The following is a 6,000-nucleotide window of genomic DNA, read 5'->3' on the forward strand; positions in this document are numbered from 1 at the left end:
ACAGGTCCTGCAGAGATGGGAGTCTGCAGCCAATCACCTTCTCAGCAGAGCGCACAACACGCTGCAGTCTCTGTTTGTCCCTGATAGTGGCTCCAGCATACCACACGGTGATGGAGGAGGTGAGGATGGACTCGATGATTGCAGTGTAGAATTGCATCATCGTCCGTGTTGGCAGGTTGAATTTCTTCAGCTGCCTCAGGAAGTACATCCTCTGCTGGGCTTTCTTAATGACGGAGGTGATGGTGGGCTCCCACTTCAGGTCCTGAGTGATGGTGGTACCCAGGAAGCGGAATGAGTCCACAGAGGTGATAGGGGTGTCAGTCAGGATGATGGGGGGGAGTGGGGCTGTGTGCTTCCTGAAGTCCACAATAATCTCCACTGTCTTCTGGGCATTCAGCACCAGGTTGTTGTTTAGCAATTTATTGCTAAAAAAATATTGCTTTGAAACACTTTTGTTTTTATGAAAGCAACAAATATACAAAGAATCCAAAGCAGTGTTTGGTGATGAGTCTGAGAAACCATGCAGTCTGTAAAAGTATCAAATAAATTGCCTCAAATTGGTATATGACTCATCTATTTTTTAACCTTCTCTCATCCCTGTGTGTAAAATGTTTTGGTGTGTTGATGACCATTATAAATGTCATCTGCAATTATTCTTCAGAGATTTGTCAGAAACCATGAATGCTTTGATTAAAAATCCCTGTTACCATGAATCAAAATGAAAATTCAAAGCAAAACAACGTCGAATTTGAGATATTTGATGTCCTACCATAATCCCAGTGATAGGCCAATTAGACATAATTTATACTAGCATTATAGTTATACTAATGGCATCATAAATTAAGGTAATTAATGCCCTAGCATTCCTGCCAAAATACTTATCTTCATAAAACACTTGGATGGCTCTTTTTAAACTTCATATTTAAAAGTTGTGACACTAAACTTTGTTGACTCACACTTTGTTGACTTATTAATTTAAGGTTTTATGTGTCAGGACAATAAAAATCATCTGGTTCTTAGCAGGTCTTAAAATTGTTCAAATACAACCTCAGATGAACAACAACGCATGATATATTACTTTGTGTCATTGTTTATTTATCAAAAATGAAGCCAAAACATCGAAGGTGTGTGTTACTACTTCCATAGAAATTAAGTGGGTAAGTAGCAGCCAAGCATTGCGAATCACAAGCACTTGATTAAATAATCATCAGCAACAGGAGCACAGCTATAAAAGTGAAGGGTTATAGGATGGTTTCCAGACAAGCTGAAGTCCATCATTCTGCAGTGAGAAACATTATTCACAAGTGGGAAACGTTCAAGACAGTTGCCAATCTTCCTAGGAATGAATAGCCCACCAAATTCACCCCAGGGTCACATCGTGCAATGCTTAGAGAAACTGATGAAATTTGTCAAGGTGTTTATAAAGCTGAATATGAAATTACCATGTAAAACAGGTTATTCTGTTTATGCCCTTTCCTAGCTAGTTAGATGCTGAAGCACCACCCAGAAAAACTTTATTTACATCTGCACCGTAAATGCATCACAGGGTTCAGAAGGAAAAGTGTTGGAGATGTCATTTTTATTATTACTGAGCAAGTATCTACATCCTGTCACTGGAAGCAACACCAGGCTGCAGCACAAGAAAAATCAACTCATTCAATAGTACTATGCATTAACCTGTCTATCCGATTTAATTACTCATTAACTGAAGGCGTGCCAAAAAGTAACTGCCAGTATTTGCCAAAAAGTGATTGCTGGGTTTTAAACTGCTGTAAATGACTTGTTGGCGGCCTATAATCAGTCAAACATATCTCTTATGAATGATATCAAGTCATTTTTAGCTTCCTGTCACAAGGTAGAAGCTGCAATCAGTTTTTGGCAAAGTGACTTTTATATATCCTTTATTTAACCAGGTTAAAAGGGTCACCGAGATTAAAAAAATATAATCTTCAAGAGAGGCCAAGAACACAGCAAAAAACGTAAATGATGTGGCATAAGCCAGAAAAGGACTGGAACACAGAAATAATGCAAAGTCATACAGATACTTGCAAAACAGATCATTTCTTTATTTCCTTTTGATTACAGTTTATCACATAAAAATAACCAGACAGAAACATCAGCAGTCAAGTTTTGTCACGTCACGTAGGTGAATTAAATTTTTCACACGCTATTCATGCTATCTTGTGATAATGAATTTATATGGTGCCCTAACCACGATGGCTGATAACCCACTAAGCTACGGAAATAATGGACTCACTAAAGGCTTTGGTGAACTAACAAATCCTAAATGGCCGAACAACAACCGTTATGATTGAAATATTAATTTCCTGAGCAGCACTGCAGGGGATTTTCCATTAGAAATTAGATTAGAAAGCCATCAAGCGCCCAACAGCATCACAGGTATGCACAAAGTGTCAAGTTTTTTGATCTAACGTTCAAAGAAGCTGCCGTTTGCCTTGATGATAGCACTGGAAATATCTTACTGAGCTGCTGTTTGTCACTTGGAATGGTTTTCCACTGATGCCGCTTTCTCACAGACCTTATTATGGTCACAGTTGATCATGATTTAGAAGTAATAACCCATGAAACAGCATTACCAACGTGGCATCATGAAGACAAAGAGCCCGTTGATCAATCAAAAATAAATCTGTTGCCAGTAATTGCATGAAATTTGTCCTTTGTGAAATTAAAGATACATCCTGTATCATCACAGACCCTAGCGTTCATGCCTGTGGCTTCGGTTCATCTTGGATTTCCGCTACTCAGCTCACACTGGAGGCAAAAGGGGAGGAGAGAGGAGGTCCCTCGGGACAGAGAATCAACCGTTGCCTATATTCTCTGCGCAAAATTGAACAAATTAGCAATGAACAGCTGTTACCTGTTAAAATGACCCGCTTTCATTTTATCACCATGGACAAGAGGTCTGATAGCATCTGCATGCTGCAGCTGTCAGCCATTCTGATTAGGTTGCCAATTCCGGCTTTCAATATATCATGACAAACATAATTACCTCAACATCTCTTTTTATGGATTCTACAAATCGCCTGGCGCACAGAGCATGCCAAGTGACCATCAATTACAGCCACGGTCTGCTGGTAGCACGTCCACTTGGCTGCTTCGACTTTGTCAACCTCTTTCCTTTCGGAGAAAAGATGGTCTTTAATGTTACTGTAGCTGAAAGCCTATTTCACGTTTTTAAATTAAGATAATAGCGGGTGCACGAACTTAATAGTCTGACCTCAAAGCCTCCCTGCTATGGACTTACCAGTGGTACCACCTCTTGCAACCCCATGAAGTAGAAAGAAACTACTTGCTGTGACGTCATCCTTTTGCTATTCAGGGAGTTCAAGATAGAAGACCTGAGCAATAATAGCCATTTATAAAGTTTTGGCATTTATACTGTTGCAGTTAAGTGGCTGTAAAAGAGTAGTTAGAATCAAAAGAGTACAGGTTAATTGCCTTAAAGTGAATGAAAAAAATGACCCCATGGTGATGGATTTTAAATGAGGGTGGAAATTTCTGTTGATTGTACAAAAAGAAAGAGCAAAGTGAAATAAAAAACAAAGAAAGTTATAGTCACGATTAGATTCAAGTTCTAAAGAAACAAAAAGGTAATCCTCTTAAATATTATACTGCGAGAAAAGACAAAAAGGCGCTAATTTCTTTCATTATAAAATGAAGAAAAGATTGTGGAGGCTGATGTTAAAGGAGTCACTTGGTCACATGGGTATTATCAGCGCAAACTCCCCCTCTGTCTGTTACAGTATTTACTCTATGTTAGCTTTAGGTCTTTTTGGCTTGTCAGGAGTTGCTAGAGAATCAGCCCTTTTATACACGAGTATCAATGTGAAGTAGCCGATGCTGATTCAGTTCAGAAAATGGAATAATGTGTTATTTTCCACACTGGCATCATTTTAACCCTTGGATGCACAACCTACCAATACCTACACTCTTCCACGAGTGGGGTCAAAAATGACCCCAAATAAAATCAATGCATTTTGCTATAAACTCGGTTGTTATTTTTCAAAATCTTTAAAACAAAGAGTTGTAATATTTTCATATTTGAGGTATTCCTCATAAAACATGTTTTTGCCATGAGGCACTTTGCATTTTTATTGATTTTTTTCATTAATTTTAAGAAATTGCAGTTTTGTATCACTTGTATCACTTTTGTATGCTTGCTCGGCATATACTGCAGAAGCTGGGTCTTCCCTCTGAAAGGCACAAGTTGTTCATCCACTGTAAAACAATCACTGAGGATGAATTTCTGCCTGCAGTTGACCAGGAACAGGCCCCATATGTAGCAGAAAGCTGCCATGTGGTTTGTTTTCAGTCGGTAGGCTCTGGTCCTCTTGTCATCAAAGTGCAAGAAACGGTGAATATCTTCAAATCTTTGAATTGACATAGTGGCCTTGTACAATGGATTATGCAGAGGACTCCCGAAAAACACACCGACTGGTACATCCCAGTTCTTCTCACTTCCTGCAAGAGTGGTCAATCAAATGAAGGCCAGGAGCTTATGTTTGATTACATTTTTCCACTCTTTTCCCCTGTCTGTGGCTACTCTTTGTGCCTCCATGTTTGTGCATGTCAGCACCTCTTCCATTATATTATCAGACATGAACATCTGCCATGCATCTATTGGGGAGACAGTACTAAACCCAGGTGCAAGCCCTGGCCGACTAATTCAGAATATTGTGGCTAGAGCAGTAAGAGGGGCTCATTGTGTTAGACTCAATATCCATTTCCTCTTCAGAGGACTCATCAGAGGACTCCTCTGTGTCTGACTGAGGGGGGGGGGGGACAGTAGTCTGGGTCCTGTATATCTTAGATGTCAGATTCTGAGTCAATGCCTCCGATGGGCTCTTCATCCCATCCATCCTGGATCATTTGTAGGGCCACAGGGATCCCAGCTGGCCTCATAGCAGCCATGTTACTTTAGATATTTAAAGAAAAAAAACATCAGAAAGGACAATATTTGAAATGCACCGAAAACTATAAACAGGGCTGCACATAAGTGGTCCACAGGTGTGCAATCGTTGTTAAAATAAAAGACGTGCACCAGATAAGAAGTTGGAACGTGCGTTTGCGTACATTAAATGTTCTGGAGGAGGACAGACATTTCTTCAGAACTCTTAAAGATGTCGAAGAACCAAGCTCCATAAGCAATTACTTTGGTGTTCCTCCACGGCAAAAGAAGCGCGTGTTCTCAGAATTTCCGGGAATACTTTTATTTTGACAGCAAATGCACACCTGCGGACCACTTATGTGCAGCCCTGACTATAAATCATGTATGTTAATGTGTAAAAATTAATTCCTGATCCATCAGAAGTGTAAGTGGGACAGTCAGAGTTGCTAAGAATGAAAGTTTCATAGAAGATTCCATAGGAACTGCTTGGGGTCATTTTTGACCCCACTTGTGGAAGAGTGGGGTAGTGATACAAAAACTGGATATTTTTTAATTAATGAAAACATAAATAAAAATGCAAATGGCCTCATGTTACAAACTCATTTTATGAGGAATACCTGGAATATGAATATATTACAACTTTTCATTTTAAAGATTTTGAAGAAAAACAACCCCAAGGGGGCATCTAAGGGTTAAAAAAGATCTTTGCGACACATTCAGTGATGGAAATATAAAGAACACTTGTCTTTGTTTTAACTCTGCATTTCCTCTGAATTCAGATTAAATGTCGAACACCTGCCTGTTCAGCATTATTACTGCAATTTGTAGTTTACAATTAGCTCGACAAAAGCTTTAGACAAATTCCCACAGACCTCAGCGGGTATTATTTTGTGGGTACAAAGACATCAAAATGTGACATTTCTAATTAGTTTCTGTATGAATATATTTTAAGTAACACCTTTATTGTTAGTTTTCCTTGACAACAGCACAAGAAACATCTTATGAAGGAAAAAAAAACATGCGCTGCAGTCAGCTTCAACCTTTGAAATACTGGACATTATTCCACGAGCCAAACGATGTCTCATCTTAGA

This window comes from Rhamphochromis longiceps, linkage group LG20, assembly GCF_057381845.1.
Source record: "Rhamphochromis longiceps isolate RC_006_pf linkage group LG20, R_longiceps_female_GT1.1, whole genome shotgun sequence".
NCBI lineage: Eukaryota > Metazoa > Chordata > Actinopteri > Cichliformes > Cichlidae > Rhamphochromis > Rhamphochromis longiceps.